Genomic DNA, 17,212 nt, shown 5'->3' on the forward strand with positions numbered 1-17,212 from the left:
GAACAACAGACTGGTTCCAAATAGGAAAAGGAGTACGTCAAGGCTGTATATTGTCACCCTGCTTATTTAACTTCTATGCAGAGTACATCATGAGGAACGCTGGGCTGGAAGAAGCACAAGCTGGAATCAAGATTGCTGGGAGAAATATCAATAACCTCAGATATGCAGATGACACTACCCTATGGCAGAAAGTGAAGAGGAACTCAAAAGCCTCTTGATGAAAGTGAAAGAGGAGAGTGAAAAGGCTGGCTTGAAGCTCAACATTCAGAAAACAAAGATCATGGCATCTGGTCCCATCACTTCATGGGAAATAGATGGAAAAACAGTGGAAACAGTGTCAGACTTTATTTTTTTGGGCTCCAAAATCACTGCAGATACTGATTGCAGCCAGGAAATTAAAAGACGCTTACTCCTTGGAAGGAAAGTTATGACCAACCTTGATAGTATATTAAAAAGCAGAGACATTACTTTGCCAACCAAGGTCCATCTAGTCAAGGCTATGGTTTTTCCCGTGGTCATGTATGGATGTGAGAGTTGGACTGTGAAGAAAGCTGATCGCCGAAGAATTGATGCTTTTGAACTGTGGTGTTGGAGAAGACTCTTGAGAGTCCCTTGGACTGCAAGGAGATCCAACCAGTCCATTCTAAAGGAGATCAATCCTGGGTGTTCATTGTTCATTGGAAGGACTGATGCTAAAGCTGAAACTCCAATACTTTGGCCACCTCATGCGACGAGTTGACTCACTGGAAAAGACTCTGATGCTAGGAAAGGTTGGGGGCGGGAGGAGAAGGGGACGACGGAGAATGAGATGGCTGGATGGCATCATCGACTCTGTGGACATGAGTTTGAGTGAACTCCAGGAGTTGGTGATGGACAGGGAGGCCTGGCGTGCTGTGATTCATGGGATCGCGGAGAGTCGGACACGACTGAGGGACTGAACTGAACTGAACTGAATGTAGGACGCTGGGACAGTGAGTCAAATACCTTCTAAGCTTTCAGGCCTGAAAACAGAAACTAATCCTTACCTTGAATAGTTGCATATTAGTTTCAGAATGAATTGTTATCTTTTCCAAGGTAGAAGGGGTCTAATGCAGTCAACTTGCCACCAGTTGGCTAGTTGGTCTTTATTATTGTTTAATAAACCACCCCATAAATTAGTGACTTAAAATAATTCTATTTTGCTCTTGATATCCTGGTTTAAGAAGTCAGGAAGGACTCACCTGGCTAGTATGTTTCTGATACCTGTGGCTTCAGCAGGAGTATCTGAGGCTAGAGTATTCAATTCTAAGGTGGCTTTTTCCTCAGAAGTCTGATGTCTCCATGTACCTTTGCCTGTCTCTCTCTCTTTGTACATGGTGTCTCGTTATTCAGGTCTCTGTAGATAGCTTGGTCTTCTCATAGAGTGGTTGTCTCAAGGTGGATATCTCAAGCTGCTTGTTGGGCAGATGGTTTCTCTCAAAAAAAAAAAAAAAGGTTCTAGGAAAGAGCATTCTGAAAGGTCCAATAACAGTTGCAAGGCTTCTTGCCCTTAGCTTTGGAAGTTACAGAATGTCTGTATTTCTACTGGTGAGTCATTAAAGCTCAGCCTGGATCTGAGATAAAGGAGGAATGGATTCTACCAATGGATGGGGGGATGGCATGTGCATACAGGGAAGAGAGGAATTGATGGTGGCCATACTGGAGACAAACTACCACAGTCTCATTAAGAGTCCTGTAACAGCGATTTAGGGTTGACAGGTAGGAGATCTAGCAGTAGTAGTAGCTGGATCAACTTTGATAAGTGGGAGCCCGTGCTTTTCAGCTCATACAAGGCCTCCATTTCTGCCACCATGGCTACTTTGTCCATGTGTTCAATGCAAGGAATGGCCAGTGCAAGCTAACGTATGTCAACTGTCAAATAACTTTGTCAATCAGTCCATTCTAGAGGAGATCAATCCTGGGTGTTCATTGGAAGGATTGATGCTAAAACTGAAACTCCAATACTTTGGTCACCTCATGCGACGAGTTGATTCACTCGAAAAGACTCTGATGCTGGGAGGGATTGGGGGCAGGAGGAGACAGGGACGACCGAGAATGAGATGGCTGGATGGCATCACTGGCTCTGTGGACATGAGTTTGAGTGAAGTCCAGGAGTTGGTGATGGACAGGGAGGCCTGGCATGCTGTGATTCATGGGGTTGCAGAGAGTCGGACACGACTGAGCGACTGAACTGAACTGAACTGATTCTCTTTCACAGTCACCACTGAATAGGAATATAATTCAAGCACTGTCTTCTTAGGCTTACACCCACATACTGAGCTGGCCAATCCATGGACCAAGCTTAATCATTTTGCCTTCACATATATAGTCAATGTTCTCCAGAGAAACAGAACCAATAGGTGATATATGTGTGTATTTAGGCCAGAAGTTGCTGTAGAACCAGGAAGAGTGGATGCCTTAGCTTGAACGCCAACAGGCAGGAGCGTTCCCATATGCAAGGGAGGATCAACCTTTTGTTCTATTCTGGTCTTAGTTGGTTGCATGAGGCCCACCCACATTCTGGTTGGCAATCTGCTTTACTCAGTCTACCAGTTTAAATGTTAATCTCATCTAAAACTACCCTCACAGAAACAATCAAATAATGGTTGATCAAATATCTGGACACCCTATGGTCCACTCAAATTGCCACATAAACTAACCATCATGGTAAGCTGGTCTTAAAGTAATTGCTATGTGGCCATATGTTTGAACTCCTGCAATGGTGGTTGATGTCAATGCTGATCTAGCTACCTGCTCATGGAGCTTGCTTGAACCCTCCAGTCCTTTTCATGCTCAATCTCAGATGTTCCAGTTGCATCTCATGATGGCCTGTTGCTGGGCCTTCAGACCTTATTGTGATTTTGTAGGTCTGACAGCTTTATGATCAGCGGTTCTAGCTGGTGGTTCACCTGATGTTCCAGGAACTAGCTCTCTATCTCTACTATGGTTCAGTAGAACAGCAGAATTTGTTGTCATCAGATACATGATTTTCCACTGCAGGGGCTGTGGTCATATGATTCAAGAATCAGGACCACTTGTACCACAGGCTGGGTCTGCTAGCTTTCTCTTTCCTGCTTTGGGCCGACAGAGCCCAAGAATTCTGAAGTGGGTAGCCTATCCCTTCTCCAAGGGACCTTCCTGAACCAGGAATTGAACTGGGGTCTCCTGCATTGCAGGTGGATTCTTTACCATCTGAACCACCAGGGAAGCCTGGTAATATCCCAGGTATGGAGTATAGTCCCTTCAGAACTTGAAGAAGCCCTTATATGTTGTACTTTTTGATAAGAGATACAAAGTAAAATAATCGATACTTTACTTTGGAGGAAATGTCCAACATGCTCTAGACCACCAAGCCTCTAAAAATTTAATTGATATGTCAGTCCCCTGAATATTTGTAGAATTTATCTCCCACTTTCTTCTGTTCTGAGAGATGCCCAGGTGGTCCAGGCAAATACATACGGTTAACAACTACTGTTGTCCATTTCTAAGTGAATGTGAATTGTTTTTTTAATTTTTTGGGGTAAGATTGGAAAGTAATGCATTTGCCAGATCAATTGTCCCAACAACATTTGTGGAATATTCCTTAATTTTACTACTTATTAAAAATGTTAGTTCATATATGCATGAGTTGGATTGGGATGTCCAACTCTGTGACACCATGGACAGTAGCCAGCCAGGCTATCCTGTACATGGAATTCTACAGGCAAGAACACTGGAATGGGTAGCCATTCCATTCTCTAGGGGATCTTCCCAACCCAAGGATCAAACTCAGGTCTCCTGTATTGCAGACAGATTCTTCACCATCTGAACCACCAGGGAAGCCCATATGTCCTAGCAGTTTTAAATTAAAATTTGATTTAAAAAAAACCCCAAATATAAGATATTCAGATTTTCTATTTGTTTTGTTAGTTTTTTAAAAGCTTTTTCCTTAAAAAGTTTTTTTTTTCTTTTTCTTTTTTTGCCATACCTCACAGCGCATGAAATCTTAATTCCCTAACTGAGGATCCAATCTGTGCTCCTGTGGAAGAGCAGAGTACTAATCACTGGACCACTGGTGAATTCACTTGTTTTGTCAGTTTTGATAAGTTATGTTGTTGTGTTCTTCCAACCTACTGATGGTGATGTTCTTGGCTGGGAGTCCCTAAGGCACTCGCCAGCCCTACAACCTTACAGAATCCTCCCCTATCCTTACTAATATTGTCACTGGCCTGGCCCTTGTGGTTTTATTATGAATGCTGGATGCACTTCAGCAAAGAACTTTTAAGAACAAGATTTATTACTCACAGGTCCTAGAGAGTACACAGCATGCCTGAAAGCCACACAGCAAGGTCTTAGAGACAGAGAGAGAGAAAACCTGGAGCTCTGCCTTTACTAGGGTCCAAGAGTAAGATGTCTAGGGCATTGTGAGTTCACTGTTGATTGGTGAATTTAAAGCATAAGTGTGGGAATTCAATAAATGCATGAGTTACTAAAGTGGTCAGTTATCTAGGTTACCCAGGGCTTTATAAAAGGAGTATTTCATGAGTAGGAGTGGACTAGTTCCTTATCTAGTTGTTTTGTTCTGTCATACAGCTGGCAGTACGTTTATTTGAGATGGATATCTTTGAAATGGATGCCTCAGCAATCAAAAGCACAATGTCAGGCACTTACATTGTAATTAAAACTTAATGTCAGGCCTGTTCACATGTTTTTCAAGATATTTGTATATTTCATGTAAGTTATGCTATTTACTGGCAAAAAGTTGTTCAAAAAAGCACTTTTTTATTACTTTTAATATCTATAGGATCTTTTATCCAGGTCATTAAGAACTTTTCTGTACAGTTCTGTATATTAATGTCACCTCCTCAATCTGCTTCTGTTAGGTTCCTGTGTTTCTGTCCTTTGTGCCCATCTTTGCATGAAATGTTCCCTTGGTATCTCTAATCTCTAGCCTTTCCCATTCTATTGTTTTCCTCTATTTCTTTGCATTAATCACTGAGGAAGGCTTTCTTATCTTATCTCTTTCTTTCTTATCTCTCTCCTTGCTAGTCTCTGTAACTCTGCACTTATTTGGGTATATCTTTCCCTTTCTTCTTTGCTTTTCACATCTCTTCTTTTCTCAGCTATTTGTAAGGCCTCCTTAGACAACCACTTTGCCTTCTTGCATTTCTTTTTCCTGGGGATGGTTTTGGTCACCATCTCCTATACAATGTTACAAACCTCCATCCATAGTTCTTCAGGTATTCTGTCTACTAGATCTAATCCTTTGAATCTATTCGTCACCTCCACTGTGTAATCATGAGGAATTTGACTTGGGTCATACCTGAATGGCCCCTTGCTTTTCCCTACTTTCTTCAATTTGAGCCTGAATTTTGCAACAAGGAGCTGAAGATCTGAGTCACAGCCAGCTCCAGGTCTTGTTTTTGCTGACTGTATAGAGCTTCTCCATCTTTAGCTACAAAGATTATAATCAATCTGATTTCAGTATTGACCATTTTGTGATGTCCATGTGTGGAGTCATTTCTTGTGTTGTTGGAAGAGAGTGTTTGCTATGACCAGTGTATTCTCTTGGCAAAACTCTGTTAGATTTTGTCTTGCTTCATTTTATACTCCAAGGCCAAACTTGCCCGTTACTCCAGGTATCTCTTGACTTTCTACTTTTGCATTTCAGGCCCCTATGATGAAAAGGACACCTTTTTTGGTGTTAGTTCTAGAAAATCTTGTAGGTCTTCATAGGATCATTCAACTTCAGCTTCTTCGACATTAGTGGTTAAGGCATAGACTTGGATTATTATGATGCTGAATGGTTTGCCTTGGAAGCAAACCGAGATCATTCTGTCATTTTTGAGATTGCATGCAACTACTGCATTTCTGACTCTTTTGTTGACTATGAGGACTACCTCATTCCTTCTAAGGGATTCTTGCCCTCAGTGGTAGACATAATGGTCATCTGAATTAAATTCGCCCGTTCCTGTCCATTTTAGTTGAGTCAGTTCAGTCAGTTTAGTCACTCAGTCATGTCCAGCTCTTTGCGACCCCATGAACCGCAGCACACCAGGCCTCCCTGTCCATCACCAACTCCCGGAGTCCACACAAAACCATGTCCATTGAGTCGGTGATGCCATCCAACCATCTCATCCTCTGCTGTCCCCTTCTCCTCCCGCCCTCAATCTTTCCCAGCATCAGGGTCTTTTCAAATAAGTCAGCTCTTCGCATCAGGTGGCCAAAGTATTCGAGTTTCAGCTTCAGCATCAGTCCTTCCAATGAACATTCAGGACTGATTTCCTTTCGGATGGACTGGTTGGATCTCTTGCAGTCTAAGGGACTCTCAAGAGTCTTCTCCAACACCACAGTTAAAAAGCATCAATTCTTCAGCGTTCACCTTTCCCTATAGTCCAACTCTCACATCCATACATGACCACTGGAAAAACCATAGCCTTGACTAGACAGACCTTTGTTGACAAAGTAATGTCTCTGCTTTTCAATATGCTGTCTAGGTTGGTCATAACTTTCCTTCCAAGTAGTAAGCGTCTTTTAATTTCATGGCTGCAATCACCATCTGCAGTGATTCTGGAGCCCCCCAAATAAAGTCAGCCACTGTTTCTGCTGTTTCCCCATCTATTTCCCATGAAGTGATGGAACCGGATGCCATGATCTTAGTTTTCTGAATGTTGAGCTTTAAGCCAACTTTTTCACTCTCCTCTTTCACTTTCATCAAGAGGCTCTTTAGTTCTTCTTCACTTTCTGCCATAAGGGTGGTGTCATCTGGTTATCTGCTGCTGCTGCTGCTAAGTCACTTCAGTCGTGTCCAACTCTGTGTGACCCCATAGACGGAAGCCCACCAGGCTTCCCCATCCCTGGGATTCTCCAGGCAAGAACACTGGAGTGGGTTGCCATTTCCTTCTCCAATGTGTGAAAGTGAAAAGTGAAAGTGAAGTCGCTCAGTCATGTCCGACCCTTAGCGACCCCATGGACTGCAGCCTACCAGGCTCCTCCATCCATGGGATTTCTAGGCAATAGTACTGGAGTGGCTTGCCATTGCCTTCTCTGCTGGTTATCTGAGGTTATTGATATTTCTCTGATTAGTTCATTGATTCCTAAAATGTCGATGTTCACTCTTGCCATTTCCTGTGTGACCACTTCCAGTTCACCTTGATTCATGGACCTAATATTCCAGATTCCTATGCAATATTGCAGAGAAGGCAATGGCAAGCCACTCCAGTACTCTTGCCTAGAAAGTCCCATGGACAGAGGAGCCTGGTAGGCTGCAGTCCATGGGGTTGCTACGAGTCAGACATGACTGAGCGACTTCACTTTCACTTTTCACTTTCACACAATGGAGAAGGAAATGGCAACCCACCCCAGTGTTCTTGCCTGGAGAATCCCAGGGAAGGGGGAGCCTGGTGGGCTTCCGTCTATGGGGTCACACAGAGTCAAACACGACTGAAGTGACTTAGCAGCAGCAGCATGCAATATTGTTCTTTACAGTATCAGACTTTACTTTCACCATCAGACACATCCACAACTGGGTGTCCTTTCCTCTTCAGTTCAGCCTCTTCATTCTTTCTGGAGCTATTTCTTTGCTCTTCCCCAGTAGCTTATTGGACACCTACAAACCTGGGGGGGCTCATCTTTCTGTGATGATGTGAGGCTCATCTTTTTTTTTGCCTTTTATACTGTTCATAGAGTTCTCAAGGCAAGAATACTGAAGTGGTTTGCCATTTCCTTCTCCAGTGGACCATGTTTTGTCAGGCCCTGACTAGCAGGGACATGCCCTTCAGCTGCTCCACATAACCAGAGGACATGTCCGGTGCCCTGGTTGTCCCACTGCTTGTCCTGTTGAGTGTGTAAAACCTTCAGTAGCTGCTAGGTGTTGGTCAACATGCTGCAGGGGGGACCTGGGAAAAGTCCCTGCTGGATAGCCATGATGGTGTGGTCATTCACCTAGAGCCAGACATCCTGGAATGTGAAGTCAAGTGGGCCTAGGAAAGCATTACTACAAACAAAGCTAGTGGAGGGGATGGAATTCCAGCTAAGGTATTTCAAATCCTAAAAGATGATGCTGTAAAAGTGCTGCACTCAATATGCCAGCAAATCTGGAAAAGTCAGCAGTGGCCAAAAGGCTGGAAAAGGTCAGTTTTCATTCCAATCTCAAAGAAAGGCAATGCCAAATAATATTCAGATTACCGTACAATTGCACTCATTTCACATGCTAGCAAAATTTTGCTCAAAATGCTTCAAGTGAGGCTTCAGCAGTATGTAAACCTAGAACTTCCACATGTCCAAGCTGGATTTAGAAAAGGTAGAGGAACCAGGGATCAAATTGTCAACATCCACTGGATCATAGAAAAAGCAAGGGAATTAAAAAAAAAATCTACTTATGCTTCATTGACTACACTAAGGCCCTTCATCGTGTGGATCACAACAAACTGTGGAAAATTCTTAAAGAGATGGGAATACCTGACTACCTTAACTACCTCCTGAGAAACATGTATGCATGTCAAGAAGCAACAGTTAGAGCCAGACATGATACAATAGATTGGTTCAAAATTGGGAAAGGAGTATGTCAAGGCTGTATATTGTCACCCTGATTATTTAACTTCTATGCAGAGTACATCATGTGAAGTGCCAGGCTGGATAAAGCCCAAGCTGGAATCAAGATTGCAGGAGAAATATCAATAATCTCAGATATGCAGATGATACCACTTTAAAGGCAGAAAACAAAGAAGAACTGAAGAGCCTCTTGATGAAAGTGAAAGAGGAGAGTGAAAAAGCTGGCTTGAAACTCAACATTCAAGAAACTAAGATCATGGCATCTGGTCCTATCACTTCATGGCCAATAGATGGAAAAAGTGGAAACAGTGACAGATTTTATTTTCTTGGGTTCCAAAATCACTGTGAATGGTGACTGCAGCCATGAAATTAAAAGACATTTGCTCCTTGGAAGAAAGACTATGACAAACCTAGACAGCGGTTAAAAGCAGAGACATCACTTTGCTGACCAAGGTCCATATACTCAATGGTATGGTTTTCCAGCAGTCATGTACAGATGTGAGAGTTGGACCATAAAGAAGACTGAGCACAAAAGAATTGATGCTTTCAAACTGTGGTGCTGGAGAAGACTCTTGAGAATTGCTTGAACAGTAAGCAGATTAAACCAGTCAATCCTATAGGAAATCAGCCCTAAATATTCATTGAAAGGACTGATGCTAAAATTGAAGCTCCAATACCTTGGTCACCAGACCCTGATGCTGGGGAAGACTGAGGGCAAGAAAAGAAGGGAGCGACAGATGATAAGATGGTTGGTTGACATCTCCAACTTTATGGACATGAGTTTAAGCAAACTCAGGGAGATAGTAAAGGATGAGGAAGCCTGGTGTGGTGGAGTTCATAGGGTCTCAGAGAGTTGGACATGACTTGGCAACTGAACGACAACAGCAACAACGGGATCTTTAGTAATATACCTTATTTCTTTTCTAGTATTTAGACATTATATCTTCTTCCTTTTTCTTAATTTCTCTTGCTAGAGATTTATCGATTTTATTAATCTTGACTTGTTAATTTTTTCTATTGTTTTGCCATTTTCTGCCTTTTCCCCCCTACTTTTATTTTTTATTTCTTTTCTTCTAGTTATTTTGAATTTTCTTTTTTCTCTCTCCTTTTTTAAACTAGCATCTTTGGGTTTCTCTGGTGGCTCAGACAGTAAAGAATTCTGCAATTCAGAAGACCAGGATTCGATCCCTGGGCTGGGAAGATCCCCTAGAGGAGGGCATGGAAACCCACTCCAGTGTTCTTTTTTTTTTTTCTATTTTTTTATTTTATTTTATTTTTTTACTTTTTTTTTATTAATATATTTATTACATATTGTTTAAACAAAACAATCCAAGGAAATAAAGCAATAATGAATTTACATGCACCTAACAAAATTACCTCAAGTACACAACACAGAAACAGAATTACAAAGAAAAAAATGAGCAATACAGAAACATATAGAGAGATTTTAACAAGCTTCTATTAGAAACTATATATCCAGGAGACAAAATATTGTTAACATATAAAAAGTTTGAACAACTAAATCAACACATGTTTTCTTTTTTTTTTTTAAATCAAATAATCCAATTTTATTTATTTATTTTTTCAAGTTGAACAGACTAAATTTCTTTTTTTGTTTGTTTTTTTTTTCCAATTTTATTTATTTTTTTTTCAAGTTGAACAGACTAAATTTCTTTAAACAAACTTACTTATACTCCAGAGTCCTTTAAAAACTTAATAGCATTTATACAGTGAAGGTATTTGATTTTCTTGTAACTAGCACTTCAAATGCAACAAGCATTTGAAGCAACAAGCATTTGACCCAACAAGTAAAACTTTCTACAATTCATAACTTTTATAAATAAAATAAATTAAATGTACAGTGAATAAGTTCTCTGAAATATTTCAATATTTCTGCAGGTTTAGTAACATCGTAAAATACATTTCAACTAAAATTCACAAATCTAAAAACCTGTTAGGCATTTTTAGGCGTTTTAAGATGGAAATGAAGACCAATGTTACATCGTAATATGCCAATTACAAATAGTACTTCAAATAGCAAATACTACAGTTTGTCCCAAACTTTAAAAACTATTCATGAACTCAACACTGAACTATTGATGGCTATGAGAATTGTTTCCTAGCCTTTTTGAAAATTTCAACCCATTTACGTTTAAGGTAATTATTGATAAGTACGATCCCGTAGCCATTTTCTTTATTGCTTTGGGTTCAAGTTTATACACTCTTTCTGTGTATCCTGTCTATAGAAGATCCTTTAGCATTTGTTGGAGAGCTGGTTTGGTGATGCTGAATCCCCTCAGCTTTTGCTTGTCTGTAAAGCTTTTGATTTCTCCTTCATATTTGAATGAGATCCTTGCTGGGTATAGTAATCTGGGCTGTAGGGTATTTTCTTTCATCACTTTAAGTATGTCTTGCCACTCCCTTCTGGCCTGAAGAGTTTCTATTGAAAGATCAGCTGTTATCCTTATGGGAATCCCCTTATGTGTTATTTGCTGCTTTTCCCTTGCTGCTTTTAATATTTGTTCTTTGTGTTTGATCTTTGTTAATTTGATTAATATGTGTCTTGGAGTATTTCGCCTTGGGTTTATCCTGTTGGGGACTCTCTGGGTTTCTTGGACTTGGGTGATTATTTCTTTCCCCATTTTAGGGAAGTTTTCAACTATTATCTCCTCAAGTATTCTCTCATGGTCTTTCTTTTTGTCTTCTTCTGGGACTCCTATGATTTGAATGTTGGAGCGTTTAACATTGTCCCAGAGGTCTCTAATATTGTCCTCATTTCTTTTAATTCGCTTTTCTTTTTTCCTCTCTGTTTCATTTATTTCTACAATTCTATCTTCTAGTTCGCGTATCCTGTCTTCTGCCTCTGTTATTCTACTGTTTGTTCCCTCCAGAGTGTTTCTGATCTCATCTATTGCATTATTCATTGTATATTGACTCTTTTTTATTTCTTTTAAGTCCTTATTAAATCTTTCTTCCATCTTCTCAATCCTTTTCTCCAGGTTATTTATCTGTAACTCCATTTTGCTTTCAAGATTTTGAATCATTTTCACCATCAAAATTTGAAATTCTTTATCAGGTAAATTCCCTATATCTTCTTCTTTTGTTTGTGTTGGTGGGCAATTATCTTGTTCCTTTACTTGCTGGGTATTTCTCTGCCTCTTCATCTTGCTTATATTGCTTTGCTTGGGGTGGCCTTTCCCTCTTCTTGCAGTTTGTGGAGTTCTCTTTATTACGTAGTTTCTTCGCTGTGTGTGGGGTTGGACGGGTGACTTGTCCGGGTTCCCTGGTTAGGGAAGCATGTGTCGGTGTTCTGGTGGGTGGAGCTGGATTTCTTCTCTCTCCTTTAGAAGACAATGGGCTGCTTTTCTGGGAGCCTGATGTCCTCTGCCAGAATTCAGAAGTTGTTCTGTGGACTTTACTCCGCGTTCAAATGTTCTTTTGATGAATTTGTGGGGGAGAAAGTGGTCTTGGCATCTTATCCCTCCGCCATCTTGTTTCTTCCTCCCCAGAACACTGGATTCTTATATTCCACTTGGTCGTGGAGTATCTCTTCCCAGCTGCTCCAGCAAGGCGCAGCCGCTGTACCTTACCTTGGACGAGGGGTATCTCCTCAAGGCCGCGCCTCCTGCTTTGAATGTAGATCAGCTCCTCTTGGCCCTCTGGTGCCCAAGCAGCCACCGCCTCCTGAACGTGGTACAGCTCCTCTCGGCCACCTCCCTAACCCTGGGTGCGGGGTAGCTCATCTCAGCCACGATTCTGCACGTGGTCGGTTTCGCCGGAGCCGGGCGTCTCCTGCGCCTGCGCCGCCGGAGCCGGGCGTCTCCCCCACTCCAGTGTTCTTGCAAGGAGACTCTCCATGGACAGAGGAGCCTGGTGGGCTACAGTCCATAGGGGTCGCAGAGTCAGGCATGAAAAAGCAACTAAGCACAGCACAGCATCTTAAGGTGGATATAGATTTTTATACCTTCCTTCTTTTCTGTATAGTACTGAAACTAGCACATTTTTAATTAAGGTTCAGTGAAAAAATTGGCTTAAAACTCAATATTCAGAAAACGAAGATCATGGCATCTTGTCCCATTACTTCATGGCAGATAGAGGGGGAAACAGTGGAAACAATGACAGACTTTTTTTGAGGGGGGCTCCAAAATCACTGCAGATGGTGACTGCAGTCATGAAATTAAAAGACACTTGCTCCTTGGAAGAAAAGTTATGACCAACCTAGACAGCATATTAAAAAGCAGAGATACTACTTTGCCAACCTTTGTTGTCAAAGTCAAAGTCTATCTAGTCAAAGCTATGGTTTTTCCAGTAGTCATATATTGATGTGAGAGTTGGACTATAAAGAAACCTGAGCATTGAAGAATTGATACTTTTGAACTGTGGTGTTGGAGAAGGCTCTTGAGAGTCCCTTGGACTGCAAGGAGATCCAACAAGTACATCCTAAAGGAAATCAGTCCTGAATATTCATTGGAGGGACTGATGCTGAAACCCTAAAACTTTGGCCACCTGATGTGAAGAACTGACTCATTTGAAAAGACCCTGATGCTGGGAAAGATTGAAGGCAGGACCACAGAGGTCGAGATGGTTGGATGACATCACCAACTCGATGGACATGAGTTTGAGTAAGCTCCAGGAGTTGGTGATGGCAGGGAAGCCTGGTGTGCTGCAGTCCATGGGGCCACAAAGAGTAGGACACAACTGAGCGACTGAACTGAACTGAATTAAGGTTCTAAGTTTATTTACTGTTAATATCAAAGAGTCGGACACGACCGAGCAACTGAACTGAACTGAACTGAATATCATTATAAATCTGTTAGGCTTAATGCTTTTAACTTGTGTTTGTGTTCTAGTTTCCTTTTATGATCTATTTTCTTCTTTCCCTTTTTATATCTCCTAAATTGAATATCTTTAGTATTCCATTTCTCCTCTGCTATTGACTTTAATATATTACTGCTGACTTTCAAAAAATGTTTTTCTATTCTCAAATTTTCTAAAAACCTTATAGTTTTCACTCCTGCTTTTTTTTGCTTGTGTATTATATATTTTATTTTTACATAGACACTAAAGGCTACAATAGTGTATTATTTTTAACAATTAAGCCTATTCAGTTCAGTTCAGTTCAGTCGCTCAGTTGTGTCTGATTCTTTGCGACCCCATGAATCACAGCACGCCAGGCCTCCCTGTCCATCACCAACTCCCGGAGTTCACTCAAACTCATGTCCATCGAGTCGGTGATGCCATCCAGCCATCTCATTCTCTGTCGTCCCCTTCTCCTCCTGCCCCCAATCCTTCCCAGCATCAGAGTCTTTTCCAGTGAGTCAACTCGTTGCATGAGGTGGCCAAAGTATTGGACTTTCAGCTTTAGCATCAGTCCTTCACCTATTAAAGAGATTTAAAAATATCCGTATGAATAATCTTTTAAAAAGTCATATGTTTTTCAAAGTTTTTAATTTTTTGGTGCTTCTCATTCGTTCTTGTTGAACTGGATTTCTATTTGGAATCATTGCCTTTCAGTCTAAGAAATTTCTTTTAGCATCTTGTAATTTAGGTGTGCAGGTGAAACATTCAAGTATTGCATGTCAAAAAGTGTCTTTGTCTTTCTTTCACTTTCACTTTTGATGAACAGTTTTTCTGGTCATAGAATGCTAAATTATTTCTTTTAACATTAAAAAAATTCCATTGTCCTGTGGATTCCATTATTTTGGGTGGAAAATCACCATTATTGATTATCTGCCCTCCTAGCCTAAATATAGGAGAAGGCAATGGCAAGCCACTCCAGTACTCTTGCCTAGAAAATCCCATGGATGGAGGAGCCTGGTTGGCTGCAGTCCGTGGGGTCGCTAAGGGTCGGACACGACTGAGCGACTTCACTTTCACTTTTCACTTTCACACATTGGAGAAGGAAATGGCAACCCACTCCAGTGTTCTTGCCTGGAGAATCCCAGGGACGGGGGAGCCTGGTGGGCTTCCGTCTATGGGGTCACACAGAGTCGGACACGACTGAAGTGACTTAGCAGCAGCAGTAGCAGCAGCAGCCTAAATATTGATAATTATTTTCAGTTTAGTGATTTTTTTTTCTGGTGTGTCCATCCTGCTGATAAGCCTATTGAAAAATATCTTTATTTTTCTAATTTTATTTTTGATTTATAGCATTTCTACTAGCTTTTAAAAATTGTTTTTAAAGTATATTTGATTTATAATGTTGTGTTAGTTTCAGGTATAGGTCAAAAGTGTATCAGTTATACATACACATGTATCCAATAGGTCTATATAGAGTGTTGAGAGTTCCCTGTGCTATACATTAGGTCTTTATTAGTTATCTATTTTATATATAGTAGTGTGTATATGTCAATCCAACTCTCCCCATTTATCTTCCCTGTCTCGACTTTCCCCCTGGTAACCATTAGTTTGTTTTCTACATCTGTGACTCTGTTTTATAAATAAGTTCATTTGTATCATAGTTTTTAACATAATTTTCATATCTCTACTGAAATTCCCTGTCTGTACATGTGTGCTGCCTTTCTTTTTCTTTAGATCTTGTAATATGTTCATTATAGTTACTTCAAAATCCCTGTATAATAATTCGAATCTCTGATTTATATCTGGATCTGATTTTATTGAGTGTTTTCTCCCTATATTAGTCATCTCAGCTGCAAACACAAACCACAGAGTGGGTGACTTAAATAACAGACATTCACTTTCTCATAGTTTTACAGGCTGGAAGCCCAAGTTCAAGGTACTGGTAAAGTTGGTCTCCAGTGAGTCTTTTCCTTGCTTGCAGGTGGCCACCTCTCATGTTGTTCTCACATGGTGACTTTCCTCTGTAAGCATGGAGAGAAAGTAAGGTGTCTGGTGTCTCCCCTCTCCTTATGAGGATACCAATCTAATCAGAGTAGAACTTGACCATTATGAAGTTGTTTAACCTTAATTATCTTCTTAAAAGCTCTCTCTCCAAATATTAATACAATTACGTTAGGTTAGGGCTTCAATATATGAGTTTTATTTTATTTTTTTGGTGGGGGAGGAATAGGAGCCACAATTCAATTCATAACACTTTCCTAGGGATAAGTTATATGATCTAACTTCTTTATCTGTATAGTAAAATTTGATTGAATTTTAAACTCTTAAGTGTAAAGAACACTGGGCTTCCCTGGGGGGTCAGTGGTAAAGAATCCTCCTGCCAATGCAGAAGATGCAGATTCAATCACTGGGTTGGGAAGATGCCCTGGAGAAGGGAATGGCAACGCACTCCAGTATTCTTGCCTGGGAAATCCCATGGACAGAGGAGACTGGTGGGTTACAGTCCATGGAGTTGCAAAGAATCAGACATGACTTAGCAACTAAAAACACACAGACAGAGTATTAGATCTTGAAGTAAATAATATTTTTGCCTGGGAAAGTCATATCTCTTCTTTTGTCAGGCCACCAGGAGACTGAGTTAATCTTGTTTGGGATTTAGTGGTTATGTTAGGTGGATTCACTTCACAATGGCTTTAAAGTATTTGATGGTGAGATAAGGCTCTTTCCTGTAGCAAGCTTGGGATCTGTGTGCCTGGAGCTTTCCTTGTTCTTGGCATTTAGCAGCCCCACATGCCTGCATGTCAGGGAGTCTCTCTCATTTATATTGTTTTTCCAATGACAGGTCGCTGCTGCCGAGGCCCAAAATGGCCAGTGTTTTTCTCAGTTCTTTAGCCCTGACATCCAACTTGATCAGACCCCTTGTATCTGAATCTCAGAGGAGCCTCTTTTAGTTGTTCTGTCCATTTTTCAGTGATACACTTTTATTGCCTTGTACTCAGTGTAAGGAAAATTTCTTTCAGTTTTCCTATTCTCAGACTTCACATGCTCACTTCACGGCAGGCCTCACATGCTTGCATGGTGCGGTTCCCTCGGGTCTTTTGCCACATTCCAGCTACAGGCAACCCTGTCTTCATACTTAATGAATGCCTAGATTTGGTGATGGACAGGGAGGCCTGGCGTGCTACTGTTGATGGGGTCGCAAAGAGTCGGACACGACTGAGCGACTGAACTGAAGTGAACTGAACTGAGAATGCCTGGAGGATTTCTGTTAGTTCTTCTGCTTTTCCTTCAGACACCAATGTCCCTTCTGTCTAGGCCTCAGCATTCTTTCTCAGTGCCTCTGGTCTGATTCTAGTCTTTCCTGTGAATGCGTAGAGAAGACTTATGGACAAATATTGGCAGATGGGTGGAGATTCTCTTTGTGTCTGGGCATTTTAGAGATTAAAGCTTTATTTAAATAAAGTTCAGCTGCTTTTTTTCCTCCCATGTCAAAGGAAGCCTCCTTTTACTTCTGCTCTGCCAGGGATGACAGCGGACACAGGACCGTTCATTTCTAGGAGTGTGAGCTAAAACAAAGACTCAGATTGTCAAACAGGCTCACAAGAATCAGAAATTATTAGCCAGTATCAAATTTTAATAATGATTTCAGTTAGAAATGATAAAGAGTCTCAGACAGAGCAGCAGGAGATCTGAGATGCTAAGGGTGGCTGTCAGGTTTTCCCCTTCTACATCAAACACATGCTGTCTAGTTCAGAGTAGACAAGATCTCTGAGTGACGTATCGGGACATTATCTCCTGGAGTGGAAGTATTTAGTCTAAAATACACCTCCATTTAATACCCTGGTTTGTGTGACATTTTCTA

At 41.0% G+C, this 17,212-nt stretch overlaps 1 long non-coding RNA gene across 1 annotated transcript in view; it reads left to right on the forward strand.

Annotated features, from left to right (window-relative positions):
• Positions 1 to 4,041, forward strand: part of LOC148778744 (uncharacterized) — a 49,656-nt gene extending 45,615 nt beyond the window's left edge. Inside the window, exon 3 of the long non-coding RNA XR_016038198.1 lies at positions 3,993 to 4,041. This is a non-coding gene — a long non-coding RNA (uncharacterized LOC148778744). The remainder of the gene's footprint in view (positions 1 to 3,992) is intronic.
• Positions 4,042 to 17,212: the final 13,171 nt, after the last annotated feature.

The sequence above is a fragment of the Moschus berezovskii genome, chromosome 1, assembly GCF_049115385.1.
Source record: "Moschus berezovskii isolate FMDL1 chromosome 1, NW_MosBer_1.0, whole genome shotgun sequence".
In the NCBI taxonomy this organism is placed as follows: Eukaryota; Metazoa; Chordata; class Mammalia; order Artiodactyla; family Moschidae; genus Moschus; species Moschus berezovskii.